This window comes from Felis catus, chromosome C1, assembly GCF_018350175.1.
Source record: "Felis catus isolate Fca126 chromosome C1, F.catus_Fca126_mat1.0, whole genome shotgun sequence".
In the NCBI taxonomy this organism is placed as follows: domain Eukaryota; kingdom Metazoa; phylum Chordata; class Mammalia; order Carnivora; family Felidae; genus Felis; species Felis catus.
The window spans coordinates 155346509-155367380 of NC_058375.1; the positions used below are offsets into that span (position 1 = coordinate 155346509).

Here is a 20872-nt window from a genome sequence, read left to right on the forward strand (position 1 = left end):
AGCACAAGATGCAAATATTTGCATCAGTGTTTTGTTTTTCATTTCTTTTGCATCAGTCTTTTGTCTTTCATTTCATTTTTTTCATTTCTTCACTTCTTTTTCTTTTCATTTCTTTTCCTTTCTTTTGAAGCATTTACTATTTTGTTAAAGTGAATTCACCAATTCTTTCTGTAATGGCTATTGTGTTTTTACATTACTTTAGAAAAAAAGTTCTATTGTAAAATTTAAAAAAATTCTACCTGTTTTCTTCTAGTAACATTTCTTTTTCTTTGTGATTTGTATTTTATATTTTAAATATTTTATTCATTTAATATGTATATTGGGTTAAGCTGTAAAGTAGCGATTTGAATTCATCTTTATTCCCATTGCTTTCCAGTTTTCCCAATGACACTTATTAATTAATATTTCCTCCCACCTTTTTGAGATGCTATTTATAATTCTCATACATAATTATGTCTATTTCTGGATATTACATTTTATTCCACTGTGCTATGTATTTTACCAAAACCACACCATTTTAATTATTCTAATTTTATAAGGTAATTTAATGTTTAATGGGGTTAGTCTGAGTAGATATTACTGTGTCCTGTGTATATTGTCCCAGATAACTTGACTCACATTATCTAATTTCAGAATTCTTATTTTTGTTTTCATTGGAATTGCAGTAAATTTATAAGTTAACTTAAAAAGAACTGCTATCTTGGATGCCTGGGTGGTTCAGTCAGTTAGGTATCCAACTCTTGATCAGCTCAGGTCATGAGCTCATGGCTCATTTGTGACTTCGAGGCTCACATCAGGCTCTGTGCACTGACAGTCAGGAACCTGCTTGGCATTCTCTTTCTCCCTCTCTCTCTGTCCCTTCCCAACTCACATGCACATGCTTTCTCTCTATCTTAAATAAATAAAACTTAAAAAAAAAGATTATTGTCAATGATTGTCGGCATATCTAAAATGGTTAGTAGGAATATTCATGTAGTTCCACCTACACATGATGTATGAAGAAAAGAAGGAAAATATTTCTTAGCCTATATTAAATCTTCTCTAGTAGTCAGAATTAAACCTTTTCTGAGAGCACAAACCATCACTGACGTATATAACCTCTGAGGTCACTAAAGTATGGCTACAAAAGAGATTGTACACCTTTTTATAAAGTGTTCTATACAGAGTGCATTTCCACTCTTTGATAATGCATGTATCCACCTCACCCAAAACATTAACATGGTTTAGGAGAAAGGACATAATAGCTTTGGTGCCAGGCTGATTTAGGTTTGAATTCCATGACTGTAAGACCTAAGTAGCTCTGTGGCATTATGCAAATTCCTCATAAATGAACCAGAGAAAATACCCATCTAACAAGGTCATTAGGTAGAACAGAAACACTTTCTGTGCCTACCACAGTGCCTAGGCTAAATAAATATTAGTAATATTATCATCTCTCCCTAAATATACTGCAATTTTAAAATGATAAACCATGAATCAGTGGTTAAAAGTAAAACCTCATTGAAATCTTACAGGAAGAAGGGCACCTGGGTGGCTGAGTCGGTTAAGTGTCTGACTTTGGCTCAGGTCATGATCTCACAGTTGTTGAGTTCGAGTCCCACGTCGGGCTCTGTGCTGATAGCTCGGACACTGGAGCCTGCTTTGGATTGCGTGTCTCCCTCTCTCTCTGCCCCTCCCTCACTCATGCTCTGTCTCTGTCTCTCAAAAACAAATAAATGTTTACAAAAATAAAAACAAATAAAAAAAATAAAATCTTAAGGGAAGAATATTTGCTGCTTATGTTGTATTTCATTTTCCTATGTTTGTGGCTTTAATCTAAAATCTAGATCTGCAGTAAAATAGGAAGACAGAATAATAGAGTTGTTAATTTTGTGGCTCCATAATGAGAGAGGCCTGGGTTCAAATCTCAGCTCTTTTACTTACTAACTTGTGTTTTGGGCAAGTTAATTAACCTCTGGAAAGCTTGGTTTCTGCATCATAAATTAACAGAACTAAAAACGATTATCCTATAAGGGCATTTTATGGGAAAAAAATGAAACACTGCCTTTTAGTCATTAAGCACATTTCCTGGTACACGTTAAGCGTATAATACATTCTAACCATTATTATTAATGATTTTTATCAACTTTCTTACAAATTTATTTTGCACACCTAATGTTCTTAAGAAAGGAGAACAAATTTGGTGACTTCATAATAGATAAAGTTTTGTATTACACATACAGAACCTTTTCTTCTTAATGATATTTATTTCTAGAGTTTTAAACAAGAGAACTATGATCATTGCAAAAGTAGAACTGCACTACTCTCTACCAACAGATGGCGATATATATCGCACACAGCCATTCAGTTCCTACCAACATAAAGCTCCTAAGTCCATGCAGTGCATGTAGAATGTGGGCATTGTTCTTAAGCAGTAATGAAAATTATTAAATCCATCAGGCTTGTTCAATTCCAATATACTGAGAGTGTTGTAATATTTGAAACCAAAGTAGAAATGATAAAAGAGATGAAACTGTGAGAAAATAAGGAATATGGCAAATTCATAAAAGAGTAACCATCTGATAGTAGAAATGATTCTTTAGGACTGAACAGGATCATGTGATGGTTAAAAGTGCTGAGCTTAGGTAATACCCAGCAAGATATGAGGAAATATTACTTTAAAAAACAAAAAGAGAATATGCTTTAGTAGGAATCAAAGGATTTTCTTCAACCAGAACTTAAAAATAAAGCAAGAGAAAGCTAGGTATTCATTTAAGAAGGCAAAATCTGAGCACAGTGACAGATTTTGATGAAATATTCCTGGGAGCCTAGGAATGGTTCAATAATGAAAGGTCCTTTAATTCAATATCAACAAGTGAGTTAAGTAGCATGCATACCAATCTACATATAAGATTTTTGTTGTAGACATTCTTTTAGAATGTATATTACCAGGGGAAGGAGCTAAAGAAGCATCTTATTTAGTGGCAATTCGTTCTAGGTATGGTGAAGTATTGTGGAATAAATAACATAAACTTACAAAAAAAGCCTTTTGAAAACTCATGCTCACCAACTCATGTTCCGTGTTTCATACTTCAGGGAGCCAAAGGCTAAAAATATGGTAAGGCAGTTAGTGGCCCTAAACTTAATCTGGGAATATGATGAAATACATATAATAATGTGTAAAATGTATTCTCTTTTGATGTTGTTATTGTTTGAAAGATAGAAGATGAAGGGTATGGCTATTTTTTTTAAAAGGCGTTAGTTAAATGTATGATAGCATTTCTTACTCTCACCATCTGAGACACATTTTTCAAAATTCTACAATACATATCAACAGACTTAGAATAGTGGATAAAATTCCAGATTAGATAGCAGCCACAGAGTAACAAGTGAATCAGAAGAAAATAATTCCTATCCTTCCTCAAACTTAAATTCCAATAGATATCCGACCAGGATTCTCAGATAAGGGGAGTGTTGAGGCAAAAAGAGTCTAAAACAATTCAATGGTAAAGGTACTTAATTTTTATTTACAGGCTTTACTACTTTTCTTGTTCTAATTAATGCATGGAACTGTTTGTAAGCAAAAAAGATGTTCATATATCATATTTTCATGACAATGTAAACTACACTCAGTGACCTTGAATTTCCATAAATAGTCTCCATTTTTTTATGTACTGGTAGCTACACAAGGGGAAAGGTACTGCCTACGGGATTTAACCACCACAAGAGCTCTCTGATGGAACAAAAGATATTTGTGGTATAAATTCTAACCTTCAAACATCAGTTCTCAGTAGCAAACTTCTAAAAATACTTTTAGCAAAACTGATTGAAAAATTAGTGTCCTCATAAGAATTAAGGGATAGATGAAAGGAGATTTTTAAACTTGTTTTATTAAAATGAATCTAAGATTCTAAAACAAAGAAGTCATTGATTTACTAAACACTTAAGAAAATAAGACAGTCTTTCTTTTTCATTCATTAGTCATGTGCTTACTCACTCAAGTATTATTTAATACTCACTCTGTGTAAAACATTGTTCTAGTTTAATCAGAGGAGATTAAACTGCAGCAAGACAGAATTCTCGCTCTACTTAATCATATCATCTAATGCCTCAGATTGGAATATAAACAGTTCCTGAATCTATTAACTATATAGCAAGGAATCAGAATTCCTAGACTACATAGGAAGGGATGAAACCCAAATATTTTTCAATAATAGGATTGGTCAAAAGGATAAATAAACCCAATCAGACAGCAAGAAAATATTATATTCTTTCCATATCAGCAATCTCCCTAAGTTGCTGGCATACTCTTCCAATAATTAAAGGATTTTAATCATAGAATACAAGAAAAAAAAAGAAAGGAAAAGTAAATATTCCTTACTCTGAATATTTACCTTACTTTCAGTAAGGACTGAGTAAGGATATTTGAGCTAAACACACACACACAACAACAACAACAACAACAACAAAAATAAAGCAGACCTCTGGGAAAGAAGGTTGAAGGGGATGAAGAGAAGTTGGAGACTCTTAGACTCCATAACATCTACAGGAATTGAAAAAAAAAATGAATCCAATGGATCACAGACCTAAACGTAAGAGCTAAAACTATAACACTATAATAAGAAAACATAGGAGAAAATCTTTAAAACATTGGATTTGGCAACATTTTCTCGGATATGGCACCAAAAGCACAGGCAACAACAACAACAAAAAACAGATACAATGGATTTCATCAAAATTGAAATCGTGCATATCAAAGGATACTATCAGATAGTGAAAAGATAACTCTGAGAATGGATAAAATATTTGCGAATCATATATCTGATAAGAAATTAATAACCACAAGATATAAAGGACTCTTAAAACTTAACAACAAAAGCAAACAAATAACTATTCAAAAATCATCAAAGAACTCGAATAGACATTTCTTCAAAGAAAATGTACAAGTGGTCAATAAGCACACGAAAAGATATTCAAACTTCAGTAATCATGACAGAAATGGAAATAAAAACCACAATGAGATATCACTTCACATTCATTAGAATGGCTATTATTTAAAAAGAGGAATAATAAATGAAACCTTGTGCATGGCTGGTGGGAATGTAAAATAGTGAAGCTGATGTGAAAATGGTATGTTAGTTCTTCAAAATACTACACATAGAATTATTACATGATTCAACAACTCCACTTGGGGAGTTAACCCCCCAAATTAAAAAGCAGGTAAGCAATCAGATAGTTATCCATCAATGTTCACAACATTATTATTCATAATAACCAAAATATAAAAGCAATGTCCACCAACTGATGAATGGATCAACAAAATGTGATATATACACGCAATGAAATACTATGTAGCCTTCAAAAGGAAGGACATTCTGACATATGCTACAACATCTATGAGCCTTAAAAATATTGTTCTAGGTGAAATGAGCCAGACCCAAAAGGACAAATATTAAAGATTCCACTTATATGAGTTACCTAGAACAATCAAATTCATAGATAAAGAGAGTAGAATGGTGATTATCAGGGGCAGGGGAGGGAGGAGGCAAGTAATGAGTTATTGTTTAATGGGTACAGAGTTTCAGATTGGGAAGATGAACAAGTTCTGGAGATGGATGGTGGTGATGGATACACAACAATGGGAATGTACTTAATGCTCTTGAATTGTACACCTAATAATGATTAAAGTGGTAATTTTTATGTTATGCATATTTTATCACAATTTTAAAAAACTTAAATTCACAAGAATTTGCTGAAAACTTAGAGAAGAGAGAGTCAGTAGAATCCCAAAGTCACAGCAGTGAGCAGTGGGTCAGGCATGACAGGACACAAGTATGCTTCCCTGCTGTCTATGTTGCCAGACAGTACTCCTTGATATCTATGCAGTGCCACTATGTCATAAGAAGAAACTGTACAACAGATACAAGAATTAAGCAAAATATGACTGCACTCTCACCCTGTTTTAGTTTCCTGCATTTAAACATTTAGAGATACTCTCAGTTGTAACCTCTGTCATGTTAGCTCTTTTATCCTCCATTGCAGATAGAGAGAGAATATAAAACATTTACACATAAATCTCAAAAAAAAAAAAGATCAAAAAGATTTCATATTATATGGCAATTAGGAGCTTCTCAAACATTTACTTGGATTGTGGGGTACCTATGTTCAGAATGGGATCCACTTAAAAAAAAAGGCAGAATTCATCTTCTCCCAAAGTTTGCCCCATGCTGGTCACCGCAGCATTGGCCCCTCATACAGACTTCTAGGCAGATGTAGTAATCTTTCCCAAGTTAGGAAGAGGCACACATCTTCTACTACTTTCTACCTTCTCTCTGCACTTAGTCGCACTGACTTCCTTGCTGTTCCATGAACACCTCAAATATGCCTTCAGGCTGGTGCAATTGCTACTCCTCGTGACTGGAATGATTTTCCTGTTGCTTCCACAGCTCTCTCACTTCCCTACCTCCCTCAGGTCTCTGCTCAAATATCACCTCTAAAAGGCTTTCTAACCACGCTTACTTATTAAATAATTCCTCCTGCCCTCCATTCTCTCTGTCCTGCTATATGTTTCCCCACAGCATACACATAGTGGTTTGTTTATTTACTCGTTATCTGCCTCCAAACTACCATGAGACCTCCATGTTTTATTCCCTGCTATTTCCGCACCACAATCGTGTCTGAGTAGCTACTCGATGAGTACTTGCTGAAGGAAGAGAGTGAATAAAGGAAGAAGGAAGGAAGGAAGGAAGGAAGGAAGGAAGGAAGGAAGGAAGGAAGGAAGGAAGGAAAGAATTACTATTCAACTGCAGAAACATAAATGCTGAGAACAGTGATGCTGAGCTTTAAGAGCTGACCTGGATCTGTCCAGCCTCCCTTTACCGCTACCCTTAGGATCTCTGCCAGGCTCTCCCTCCCCACAACCTCAATGGCACTGATACCAACTTGGATGCCAACTCCTGATCTACACATTTTGGAGGGCCACCAGATAGGGCTTAATGACTGATCACCAGCTCAAGACAAATGGGTTTGGAAATTTTCGTTTTAACATTATTATTATCATTATTTTTTAATGTTTGACTGCAGACCACCTCTTAAGCAAATCCTCTGACAGATAACTCTTTTAGGAAAGGATCTGGGCATCAGTCTTTGTAATGCATCAAACTGAGTATGTGTTAAGATATTTTGGCTCTTTTATGTTAATAAGACTAAATACTGTCGTCTAGAATTGATGAACCCAAACTGTGGCAAAAAAAAAACAAGCAGGAGTGTTGTTCCTTTCCTGAGTCAGAATAAGAAATAGGGCTGTTTTGTCGGGACTTAGTAATGATGAAAAGTTGGGTTTAAGAAGTCTCAATTACTAACCTCTTCTTATTTCTCCCACATACTTAAAAAGTAAGTTTCAGTGAAAAGGAACTATTGTAAATGAGTTAAGTATATGCCTGTAATAAATATGATTCATTTCTTCAGCAAATCTGTACTAAGAATGACTGCATACAAGGCACTGTGCAGGGCCACCAATATGAACAAACTACAGTCTCTGCCCTTAAAACCTTAACAATCTAGTGGACAAGCTGCCAATAGACACCCATTAGAACTCAGACACATCATAGAATTCAAGAATTTTCATGTTTCAATACCCCACTCAAACAGTATCTAAGTAGATACCAGAAATTTAAAGAAAATAATCTGCACTAGGAAATTATAGATATAATGCAAAATAAACTAATGTCCAAAAATGTTTTAAAACCCTTAAGAGTGAACACCTTGAATCATTAATGTTACATACTTTAATTGACACAAATCAGTCTCTTTGCGATAATAAGTTCTAAAATTCAGGTTACGTTGAGTATATGAACTTGGGACACTAAAAATATTTGTACTCCTCTAATTAAAAATGTCTATAAGGGCGACTAGGTGGCTCAGTCTGTTGAGCTTCCAACTTCTGCTCAGGTCATGATCTCACAATCCGTGAGTTTGAGCCCCAAGTCGGGCTCTGTGTTGACAGCTCAGAGCCTGAAGCCTGCTTCAGATTCTGTGTCTCCCTCTCTCTCTGCCCCTCTCCTGCTTATGCTGTGTCTCTTTCGCTCTCAAAATAAATAAATATTTAAAAAATTTTTTGAATGTCTGTATTTTTTTTTTCTTAAGAGAGAGAGCACAAGCAGGGGAGAGGAGCAGAGGGAGAAATAGAAAGAGAATCCCAAGCAGGCTCCACACTCAGCATCGGGCCCAATGTGGGACTCAATCCCAAAACCCTGGGATCATGACCTGAACTGAACTCAAGAGTCATAGGCTCAACCGACTGAGCCACCCAGGTGCCCCCAAAATGTCTGTATTTGTAATTTCTAGGACACAAGAACTTTACACAAATGCTGTCTTCTTCTTTCCTTACCCTGTACAAGGTCACTTTGCTTCCTCTACTTTTACGTCCCCCTAATACCCAGAATCTCATGCCTAGCTTCATTCCCTCTTTTCATCACTGAGTGGAATGAACTTCACCCAGACATTTCACACACACACTCCTTTTAATGGTACTATTCCTTTTCTTTCAAACTCTTGTCTATATTGGGAAAGTTCCTTTGATTTCCTTAAAATAAAACAAGCAAAATATTCTAATTGTGGCCAAATCAAGTCAAAGTAATACAATGACACCCCTAGACCAGGAACACAAAGTCACTCAACCTTTAAAACAACCTCAAAAGCACTTTTAAAGTATTGATACATTTCATAACATCATAATATCTCCAAATGTCCATCTAAATCTCAACTTCAGTTTAACACAAATACACCGCCACCCAAGAATCAGTATCCAAGAAGAACATTTAAACAATCTTCAATCTTTCTTTCTCTTATTCTCTGGTATTGTAATTTGGTAGTTCACTTTGTTTAATTGCAAATGTAGTTTATTTCGGCTCCATTCTGGGTGTTTGGAAATGACTTTTATAGAATCCTTGGTAACCTTACCACTAGGCATATTTGGGTGGAATATGTACAAGTGCATTCACAGGATAAATACAATCTTCTTTCCTCTAAAAAGAATTTGTACATTACTCAGGTTAGTGATCACTGCAAGTATTTTGGAAGGTTAGCAAACTTCTGAGTTTAGCGTGCTCACCTCAAAAGGTGGCTGTAGGGATTTAAAAGGAGCATTTGAAGATCCCTTAATGAACTGCTTGACAAAAATGAGACCTCCATATTTGAGTCTGTTAAATTAATGCTATTACCAGTAATCTTAACAATATATGTAAATGATGCTGTGATCCATATTTTCCCTTATGGCAGTATACCTGTTCATATATTCATTTTCTGTCCTCATCATGTTGCCCTAACCCACCTCTTGGAACACATAGTCTATTATTCTTTGTAACTGAGGAAGAATTGTGGATTGCTAAAGAAGATAAATAAAAGCAATTCAGTTGTTACCCTTAATTTGATGATTTCCTTTACAAGATTCTGGTTTTTGTTAATGATCATGAGTGAAATAAAGTGAATGGACATATTGGCAAATATTTCTCTCAGGCTCAGACATCTAATTTGCTGATTTAAAAATTCAGAGTTACGTTCTTGATGACTGAAGTACTAGAGTAAGTTTGATTTCACACATAAGTGAAAAATTTTATGATACGTGCTTACAAAAATCTTATCAAAGTAGATAGTTTTGAGATGCATTATTAGGAGATCTGGCAGGTGACCTCTACTGAGTTGCTCTCTATTAATGAAAAATTCTGATGGACCAGGTTCAAAAACAGAAAGACAATTTATCTGGATAGTTAACAAACTGTTGATTTTTAGATACCTCTCCCATATTTTCCTACTTATAAATTTTTAGATACTTCACATAAACAATTTGTAATAGCCTATACCTGACAACTTTACTAATAGAGAGTTCAAAATGGGATGATCCCACATTAGAGATGTACAATTATAACTGTCTTTAAAAATAGGATTAAGAGTAAACACAACAACAGAGTACTTTAAACGCTGTACCATTTGTATTCAAAACAGAATACATTTTGATTATATATACTAAGCTACCAAATGTCTATCCACCATTATTGAACACCTCCTTATCATGTGTGAGACACTAAAATGCCTTTTTAAAATATACGTATTTAACCTAATTTGTACAGAAACCCTTAGAAGGGTTAGTGACCAATTCTACAAATAATGAATGAATGCATTTGAAAAAAAAGTGTTTGACTAAGATCACATGTTGAGCAAGAGAAATATCTAGGAAAACACATTTTCACTACATTGATGTGAATACAAACTTATCCCTCTATGTTTTTAACCCTTTATAAAAATATTTTGTAAATATTCTGAAATATGGTACAAATGCAATATGAATTTCCAAAAGAGCATCTCTGCATAACAATTCTGCAAACATTCATTCCTGAAAGTATGTTAGATGATCTCATGATATAAGAACATTGTTCCCACTTGACCCTTGATGATGCCATTTCTCTTTTCCCTACATGAATTACCATGAGCCAGTTTGTCCAGGGTAACAAGAATATGTACCCTGTTAAGTGGGACAAAACACCATTTAAACTTTGAAATTTTATTCCATGAAAGGATCATCTAAAAAGATTAGTCTCATAATATTTATCTATATGGAATATTAATTTTATATCATTACCCAGAAAAAGTGAAGGCATAATTTACCAATAAAATATCTTATTCAAAATGTACATACAGTTAATAAGCTATCCTTTCTCTAAACCTTAAAAGAAGCATTGTCCATTAGACTTGAAACAATAATCATGTAGTGGAGTTATATCAATAAATAAGGGGACATATCCTTACCATATAACAATTCCTTAATTCCCCCCGTTTTATTTTTCTGTATGGATTTTAATATCTACATTTACTTCTTTTTTTAATTTCTAATTATGGGTTCTCAGGAAAATGACATATTTTTAAATAATTAGATTCTAAGATACACGGTTTATGAGCAACTAGTATAGTTGACAGTTACTACATCTAGTGAAATCACCCCTATTTCTTAAAAACAATCAAATGACAGAGGATGTCTAGTTTGGCATACAACACATAGAAAATTCCATTAAAAATCTTTACACAAGGGGCACCTGGGTGGCTCAGTTGGTAAAGCATCCGACTTCAGCTCAGGTCATGATCTCACAGCTTGTGAGTTCAAGCCCCATGTCGGGCTCTGTGTGGGCAGCTCAGAATCAGCCTGTTTCTGACTCTGTATTCCTCTCTCACTCTGCCCCCCCCCCCCCCGATCATGTTCGTGCTCTTTTAATGAAACATTAAAAAAAATCTTTACACAAACGTTTCAGTGCTTATATTTTAATGCATCTGTCTAATCTTATTAATTCTTCTTTAGGAGCTTGATTTTCCAATTATTAGTATTAATAATTTTGCCCAAAATGGAGCAAAACTTGTAGTCCTGGCATATCAAATGTTCAGAAGATGGTATGTACAGAAGAAGAGAAAAAAGGAAAGAAAAAAGACATACATTGCAGGGCAGAGATGGTAGGTCAATGACATTGTAAATGTACTTACTCTCTCCAAATTTCCAAGTGAACAACATAGTTGCAATCAGTTTTATTGTATTTTGATAAATGATTTAGAAAGCTTTGTAAAAAGTCCAAGGAGCCATTTTAAAGAAATTTATAATCAATAATAGCAGTCTCTCAAACACCTGACACAACAAAAGGAAATCATAAAATGAATAGCAATAAAATTACAATTAAAGAAATGGTATATTTTAATAATAATATATGGCATTTTTGACTCCCTGTTATATCACTTTAAAAATCCAAAGGTAATCCATTTCCTCTATAAACGAAGCAATAACAGCATGTTTTCACTTAAAATATAGTTGTTATTTTAAAGAAAAAAGAAGAAAGAACTCTTCTCAGTGTGGCTAAAAAGATATCAAATGATTCCACTATATGTATATTGCCAACTCAAATTTGTCTGTGGCAAATAATGTTTACGGCACTGTTCAAGGCATTCCCTCCTCCTGTCCCTCTTGATCTTGGTCTGGCATTTATCCTCACCACCCAGAAGAGTTTTGTTTCCCCAAAGTTTACTCTACCTTTAGCTGCCAAGGGCTGATGGCTTTCCTTGTTGCCTAAAGCCATTTCCTTCCAGCTATACGGTGGGGGGGGGGGGGGGGGGGGAAGAGTCAGTTAAACCTTCAAAGAAGAAATTTCATTTTGCAGGATGGCATGAAACCAAAACCGTTCTCTTATATTCTACAAAAGTAGTCTACCCACATTCTGTGAATGCTCTTCCATAAATCTTCAAATGAAAATTATTTTTATACTATCTTACAATATCCATTTTATTATGACCTGGCCATCTTTTTTAAAATTTTATTTTCTGATGTTTATTTATTTTTTGAGAGAGAAAGAGCAAGAGCTGGGGAGGAGCAGAGAGAGTGGGACACACAGAATCCAAAGCAGGCTCCCAGGCTCCAAGCTGTCAGCACAGAGCTTAATGCGGGGCTCGAACCCACAAACCATGAAATCATGACCTGAGCCGAAGTTGGATGCTTACCCAACTGAACAGCCCAGGTGCCCCTATGACCTTGCTATCTTAAGTGGTATTCTAACTTGTATGCTCTGAAGAAGAAAGCTCTAATACCTCTGTATAAGAATAATTAATTTGTGACATATAAAACAGAGGGCCATCTGCAGTTAGTACAGAGGCACTCCAACACATTACCACCACGATGTGCCACCTCGGTAGCAGTTTTAACGAAATCCCTGGTGACAATTCATGAAATAGGTTAGTCCTTCAAGAAAAAATATGATTGCCAAATTCTTTACAAGAACAAAACAAGACAAAACAACCCAAAAGTATGGCTGGTCACTTGCTAGATAAAAGATATTAATCAAAACTGGTTGCCCAACAATAAGCTAGCTTTTCATCCTCATGTTAACAACAAAAGTGCTTACTATTTTTAAATACATTCTGAAAAAAAATTATGGGTGGATTTATTGCCATACAAAGTGTATATATGTATACATTCTAGTAAAAATATGACACTGTCATTAACCAGCATGAATTTTGAAACCCCCTCTCCCCCAAACCCAATAACAGTGATAAATCTTCACTCTTTAGCCCATAGTGTCTCTGAACCTTCCTGAGTGAACACTTTGGATTTGTAAGATAATCTGCCCCTTTAACCTGGAGCAAACACAAACTTGAGTCATGATGGCATTGGATCTATGGCCTCTGCCTCATTTGATAATACTTGCATCAACTGAGTTCATTCAAGTATCCGTATTTATTATAAAACAATAGTTTAAATTAAATGATTAGTGAGAGACCCTCAAATTCTTGGCAAAAGATACAGATTTAAACCTAATAAGGTCATCATTGTATGTTAGGAGTCATACATACTAAAGTCATACTGGCTTATGCGCTCCAATTTTCCTTCAAAATATATTTTAATCTAGTTGTGGTCACTGCTTTCCTAAGAATATGCTATAATCTACTTACCTTTGAACACACTATTGCTTACATGCTACAAGATGGGAATACATCTCAGGATATTTTAATTTTACCTCCTTAAAATCATAGTATAGGGTTGTAAATGTACCAGATGCTCAACAAATAAAAAAGAAATTGAATCATAAAATGTATAAATTGACTGGCTTGATGTGCTCTGTGGTGAAATAAGTCATATCTTTGTACTTTATCATTTACATAAATATTTAGGAACCTCCCCCTCCCCCCCCCCCCCCCCCCCGCCACTACTTCATGCCAGGCACTGTGCTCTTTTGGGCCAACAAGAGATTTGGTCTCTGTTTCTTTGGAGCATTCAATATTCAAATCCACAAAGTATTTGCATGCCATAATAAGCACTGTGAAGGAAACAAACAAGGTACCAAGACAGAGATTAACAGAGGACAGGTTACTTTTGACAGGTGATGAAGAATGATCACCTGAGGAAGAGACTTTTCAGCTGAGATTTAAAGTTTGGGAAGGAGCTAGCCATTCAAAGAGTGAAAGGAATAGTCCAGGCACTGGGAACAGCATTTTAAAAGGTCGTAGGGAGTGAAATCAGTCCATGTGTTCCAGGTACTAAAAGACCAATGTGACTGGAGCATATAAAATGAGGGGGATGGGTTCAGTGAGGTTTTACAACCAGATCAGAGTGAGCTGTATGCTAACAGAAACCATTTGTTGTTGACTGGTATCTATGTTTCTGCATTTATTCCTTTTTTCTATGCAGTCAGCTATCCAGTTTTTAAGGAGAGGCATGATGGTATTGCTTTCTATACAATGCAAAGGCTGTAGCAGGAGTCCAGGTAAATTATGATGGGGGCTTGAACTAATTTAGTAGCAGGGTAGATGTAGAAAACAAAGTGAAAGAGGCATATCTGAGAAGTATAATCGAATAGAGAGATGTTTGGAAGATAAAACGGACAGATCTAAATACGGACTAGTTATGGATGAAATGCTGTCAAGGGGAAGAGAGAGAGTAATCAACACTTGGATGGTGAAGGCATTTATTCAGAAGTTAAAGATGGGGGGAAAGGATCTGGGACAGTTTTAGGGAAAATCATAATCATACCATTATGACATTTCGAATGATCCATTTACATTAATAAACTTTAAGCTCCTCCACAAGGTCTTGCCTTGGATTAGAAAAATACCAAATAAATCTTTCCAGCATATCACATTCTTTCATATATTTACTAGGAATAGAAATGAGATAAAAGTTAAGTTTCTATTATTCATACAAAATGCAAGAGTTTTATTTTTTTTTCTTGTCATAGAGAAAGTGGTTTGGTCATACTGAATAAAGTGAATAGCCTTCCAATGACTCCACCTCTGAATTTCTTACTTTTTCTTTGCTGCCAAAACTTACCTCAGCAACAGGTAGCAAAAACACAGAAGCACTACCACAGGAGGGCTCCCATGATCATTTCCAGGTCCTAGGGGACACAGTGAGGCATAAGGATGCTCTTGGCAAAGAGCCAGACCTGACTCATCTTTCTTCTGTAGATTCTTCAACGTACCCAGTTAGCCCTGCCCTGAACCATAGGAATCATGGCATATTGTATACTGAGCCTCTGTGAAAATACATCACTGTGTCCCATGATTGCACAATGGTTCACTTCCAAAAGGGAATTTCCAATAGACTGGTATTTTAAATATACACACAGTGCAAAAACTTATCTTAGGTAAAACTATTACCAGTTGCCTAAATAGAAGGCAGTGTTCATTACATCAAATGTCATATTTTGTCTAACATTTTATTGTGAATAAGCTATTTTAATAATCATAACTCTATACATAAGGATCAGAGAAGTCTAGCTTTAAAATAATAAAATATTTTTAAATTCTATTCACCATAGTTTCTAAGAAAGTGAATTCTAGTTTAATTATTTTTTAAATAATGGTAAAAGAATTTGAAAACTTCAATAAAATGGACTATTTAATAATTTTATTTGGTTTACAGATGATATATAGTTAGATTTTATTGATGTTAAAGCAAAAATCATGAAAATATATTTTAAATTATCAAAAGAAAGAAAGAAAAGCAATGTCTTTCTCCTGCCCACAGGGAAGGAGGACAAACAGAAAAGAACATTAATTGTGTTTCTGAAAAGAAATGAACCTGCCAACATTGACACATAGAAACTGAAAATCCACCATTCTTTGAAAACCTTATGTTGATTTGGTTTTTATCTTATTGAAAGGAGTTTTAAAAAAAAAAAAAACTCCTCTAAGCTTCTCATGTAAAAAAAATTGCTCTTAGCTGAAGAGGAAATAAAAATTACTAAGAAGGTTGCAACTATAATATAAAAAAATAAAATAAGGAATAAAATGTTATAATCACAAAAGTTGGCATGACATTTTTTAGTTTGGTAATCTTGTTTTGATCTTTTGTCTTTAATACAAGTGAGGAAAATACCTATTTGTTTTTCCTTGAAAGTAAATGACCGTTTCGGTTGAGGGCGATAAAAAGTTAAAATGACACCGAATCTTTTCTGCATTTCACTCTCAAATGCTTATTCGTTTAAAAAAACGAAAGTGTGTCGAGAAATGGGGCTAAGCAGGCTGGTCAATCAGTCCTGTTTGTGAGCTGGGAAGGGGTGCGGCGCTGCCGGGCTATCCCTACAGGTAGGATCCGCTGTGCTGCTTCCGCACGCTCACCTCTGCAGATGGGGACTAGAACACAGGCTATTTGTTCTACCTGCCCCTGGAACTGAAACCCATCCAACAATTCTGCTAGCGTAAAGAAATTACGGACGTAAACCATCAGGTATAGATAGCTGCCTTTGCTTTCCACGATTTCGGAACCTGCTAGCAAACCCACACGGTCACAATCCGCAAAGGGTCGGCCTTGCAATGGCAATAGGTGCCTCTCCAGCTCCTCTTTCTCCAGTTGCTTGGACTTCTCCGTTCAGTTTCTCCCCTCTCTACCTCCCAGGTGGCATAACACCAAGTAGCCAAAACCCAGAGATGGGAAAATGGATACAGGTGGGTGTGGCGGTTGAGGCTAGCACTGGAGACAGACCGAGGGCTTCCCGGCCCGCCACACGAGAGGAGCAACAGAAAAGGCACTTACTTGCAACCTTGCCCGCCGAGGATGCCCATCCAGTGCACCCGCACAATCTGGCCTGTGAGGAGGGCGCGGGCTTCAGGAACCCCCTCCTCGCTCCTGCTCTCTCCCCGCGGCGTTCTCTCTGCTGCCGCTTCTCCCTCTTTCTTGGGCTCCTGTTGCTCAGCAGGCGCCTGCCACAAGCCGCTGGCACCCAGGCTAGTCCAGCCCCAGCCCGGCGAGAGGTTGGAATTGGAAACCAGACACCCGCCACCAGATCGCTAGCGAGGGCCAGCGCCGAGACTGCGCCCCTCCTTCCGGGGCGCGCCCTGCCAGCGGCAGCCCCGCCCCCACGCCCCCTGGGGCAGCAGCGCGGCTGGTTCCCCTCACTCCTCCCTCCCCGCCCTTTCCCCGGCCCGCGCCGCCGGCTCTCCACGCGCGCACCCAGTGCAGGGCAGGACCCGCTGCGAGTGCCGTGGCCGCCGGGCTGCACCTTCTCCGCATGTGCTGTGGGAGAAGGCACAGGAGGGGTCGCGACCTCACACCCACCGCCACTCCTTCGGGTGGGGCGCGCGGACGTGCGCGCTCACGTGTGTGTGTGTGTGTGTGTGTGTGTGTGCGCGCGCGCGCGCGCGCGTGTGTGTTTGTGTGTGTGTGTATGGTGGGGAGGTCCGTCCAGCATTCTCCAGAGCACTTCCCTTCCCTTCCCTCACCCCCGCCCCCTCACCCGTTCCTCCCTCCTGCTCAGCAGAATCTGCTAACGTTTCCGAGAAGTCACTAAGTGTGGTTTGGTGGGAGCCGGAGGAGAACTCCGTGGGGACCAATGGCCAGTCTCCTGCGTCCTGGGCTTTGAGGATTCGGGACTGGGAATCGGTTCCGTCTCTGCGGTTTTGCGCTGGGAGACCCGAGCAGTGCCGTGCAAGACCTTTCTCTAGGCTGCGATTTTTCTTTTCTTTCTTGTAACAGATCGATCGGGTTGCCTAATCTAAGGCAGGCAAAGAAAGCGTTTTCTTTCGAAGGTGGAGTGAGGGGTAAAAGGTTGTGTGGGTGGAGAGGGAGACGTAGGGTAGGTGCTGCTTTCCCAGACCTGGCCCCGCTCATCTGGATACATCATCAGTCATATAGGTTCTGGGTTTAGAGCTGAGTAGGAAAGGCTATGAAAATAAAAGGATGAAAAGGATTTATAAAAATCCTTTTGTGTAGGGTGTGTGTGTGTGTGTGTGTGTGTGTGTTCTACAGCCGCCGGCTGGGAGGAACAGTAATGAAAACAGGATTGAATTATTTTTCTCAAAGAGAAACAGGAAATTTCCATCGGGAGAAAAAAATGAGGGATTATGTTGGGGAAGGATGGATTTCTGGATTCAGGCCTTACAAGAGGACAGATCACTTTGCAGTATAAGCATAAGCATAAGTAGTGGGCATTTGCACCTATAGTGTTATTCGCTTCCACACCTTCCACTGTGGAAATGGTACTTAGTGCTAAATACACAGGATTGTTAGGTCCCGGGGTTTACCTATCTGCTGCTTACTGAGTTTGCCCTGGGGCTTTGGAGCTTATATTCTTGACTTGCAAAATGTGCTATTGAAAGAAGGAAGCTTTCAGTTTCACAGGTGCTCCACTGAAGGATGAACTTGGTCGCCTGGGGATAATTCTCAATGCCACATCATAGCCAAGTCATTGTCTCTTCCTTGATAGGTCGCAGACATTGGAAGAAGAGTTCAATGTACTGCGAGTGATAGCCTTTTTTATTAGATTTAATCAATGCCATTTTCTTTCTTTTTTTTTTTTTTTTGCCACCTTCAAGTCCCCCCTCAACTAAATTGTCCCATGCACAGTCACAGAGTGTAAAATGAGCTCCATCAATCCCCTTAGAATTCTCTGACATCTGATCTCATTTCTATCAGGGAATAATCCATAAGACATTAGGAATAATTCAAAATCACAAGATCTCAAATCATGTGTTTTTTTTCCTTAAGAGGATAAATTAGAACACAAACACCTTAGCTGAATGAGGCAACTGAAAATGATCAATGTTTCTAACAATGATAAAATTTATTAATATAATTAACACAGATTTGATCAGCAAATTTCAAAATACTCAAAGCTTTAGAGAAGCAAATCAAGAACAAACGAAAGTACTGTAATATAAAATATAGTGAGCTTTTTGGAATTCGTTATTCCCAGAGATGGTGCAAAATGAAGATAAAAATAGTTTCAAGATGAGTTGATAAATAATGGTACCATATGGAACAAATTATTTTAAAAAATTAAAGTCACCCTTGGTGGTTGTCATGTAGCACTACCCAGAAAATATAATGTGGGATGTTGATGGAATACTAGGCTGAGTGATCCATTGGTTTAATGAAGTACAGCAATTTTTGATAGTGGACAAAAAAGTACTTTCCATCTGTGAGGTAGGAAGGACATTTAGTGTTCCTGTCTCCCTGCCACTAAGAAAATAAAAAATAACACACACCATGCTTTGTCAATGACTATACACACACACACACACACACACACACACACACACACACACACATATATATAGTTGACCTTGACATCACAGGTTCGAACTACATAAGTCTACTCATATTCAAATATACATATATATATATATATATATATATATAATTTTTTTGGAGACTTGCAACAATTTGAAAAAAACTTTCAGGTGAACTACATAGCCTAGAAATATTGAATGTTAATATTTCAATGCTGTATTATGAATATGGTGATAATACTGTATGCCATAAAAATTTTATAATGATTCATTCATTAACATATAGACTAGGCTACCATTAAGTAGTCATACCAATTACACTAGGCTACCATAAAGCAATCATATTGCTGCTCCTTTGTTATCAGTGCATGAATCGTTACACCTGTAACTAAAAATGCAATTACTTTTCACAGTATCTTTTTGTTTTTGATGTCTAGTGTTAGTAATACATAATCTATTTTAAGAGTTCATTCACAAGTACATATTATTCTCAATATACCTAGGTTCTTGTTAGGGATCGTCAAAAATAAAACCTCCTTGGTCTGTCTGAAGGATCCTTGGAAAGATTTTGCCTATGAGCTCATTGGAAAAGTGTGGTGTGTGTTGTTCATCATCCTCCCAATTCTCTTTTATCTTTCAACCATTTACCCCGTACCTATTTATTTTATATATCATTTTCAGTCTCCCAAGCATTTTGTAATCTGTTGCTTTTAGTCTATGCTGTGTGTTTACTGTTTTTTTGTTTGTTTTTGTTTTTGTTTTGTTTTGTTTTGTTTTGTTTTGTTTGCAGCTCTGGGATTTTTGCCTCTGTTTAAATCCAGAAAAGAACTATCTGAAACTCTTATTAAATATTATACTAAACATATCTACAGTTCATCAAACATTAAGTGATAATGTCACCTGTGCCTTTTAGAAGGTTAGAGGGTAGGCTTGAATTATGGGAGGCAGAGAAGATAATCTGGTTGAATTAGCTAACAACCAATAGATTCCTAAGGCTGTTCACAAATGATGTTCTATAATTTAAGTACACAAAGTAGGGATGTTAATATGTTGAAATTAACCAATATTATATTTCAAAACCAAAACAGAAATAAATAATTTATTTTACTTGGTGGTACCATGGAAATCCACACTTTTATTTTGTCCACAATTGCCATTCCAATTTTTAAAACTTCAGTAAAGTTTCTGAAGGAGAGAGAAATAGACAGTTAAATGAAGACAGTAAATTAAACAATACAGTGCTGGCGGAGTTTGTTTTTTCTCATTAAATAAGATTAGAAACCCATATGTATCTTATAATATCTGCTACGTGGCAATATTCTAATTTGAGTAAAATAATCATGCTGTTGTGAAAATGGAAGCATAAAATGACAAATCTTTTTGTGAGTACATAGCTAAAAAGCAGATTTCAAAAGTCTGGTTTCAAAGTAGGATTAAAAAGCAGTAGAACTATAATTAAAACAGTGCAATATACAAGGAAGATTATCAGTCATAGGTTGGAATAATAAGAAAGAGGGGCAAATGAAACAATGAAAAAGTGGTTTCCTAAATGTATCAGCCTCAGAGTACTTGCTTTTCGAATTTGACATGGTGTGAGATTTTGTGCCAGTAAACTCATGTGAAGAAAAATAAACGTGTTTTGCCTTGCACATAGTAGAATTCTGAGTAGTATATTGATTGGTCAGTTATTCAAGAAGCATTCCCACTAAGTCAAACAGTCCACCAATGAGTCCTTTACCAGAACAATGCTTTTGCTGATCAGATGCTATTTGGGGAATGCCTTTTGATCAAAACCACTCTTCGCAAAGGTCTCTTCCTGAAGAAGGCTTAAAGCAGACAAGGTTACCCAAATATGAAACAT

General features: G+C 36.8%; 1 protein-coding gene across 2 annotated transcripts in view; it reads right to left on the minus strand.

Moving 5' to 3' along the window:
* The window catches only part of SCN9A (sodium voltage-gated channel alpha subunit 9), a 167090-nt gene extending 150284 nt beyond the window's left edge, over nt 1-16806 (minus strand). For both annotated transcript variants that reach the window (XM_045033892.1, XM_019838208.3), the window contains exon 1: nt 16538-16806. The gene's annotated coding sequence lies outside the window, so the exon portion shown is untranslated. The remainder of the gene's footprint in view (nt 1-16537) is intronic.
* Nucleotides 16807-20872: the final 4066 nt, after the last annotated feature.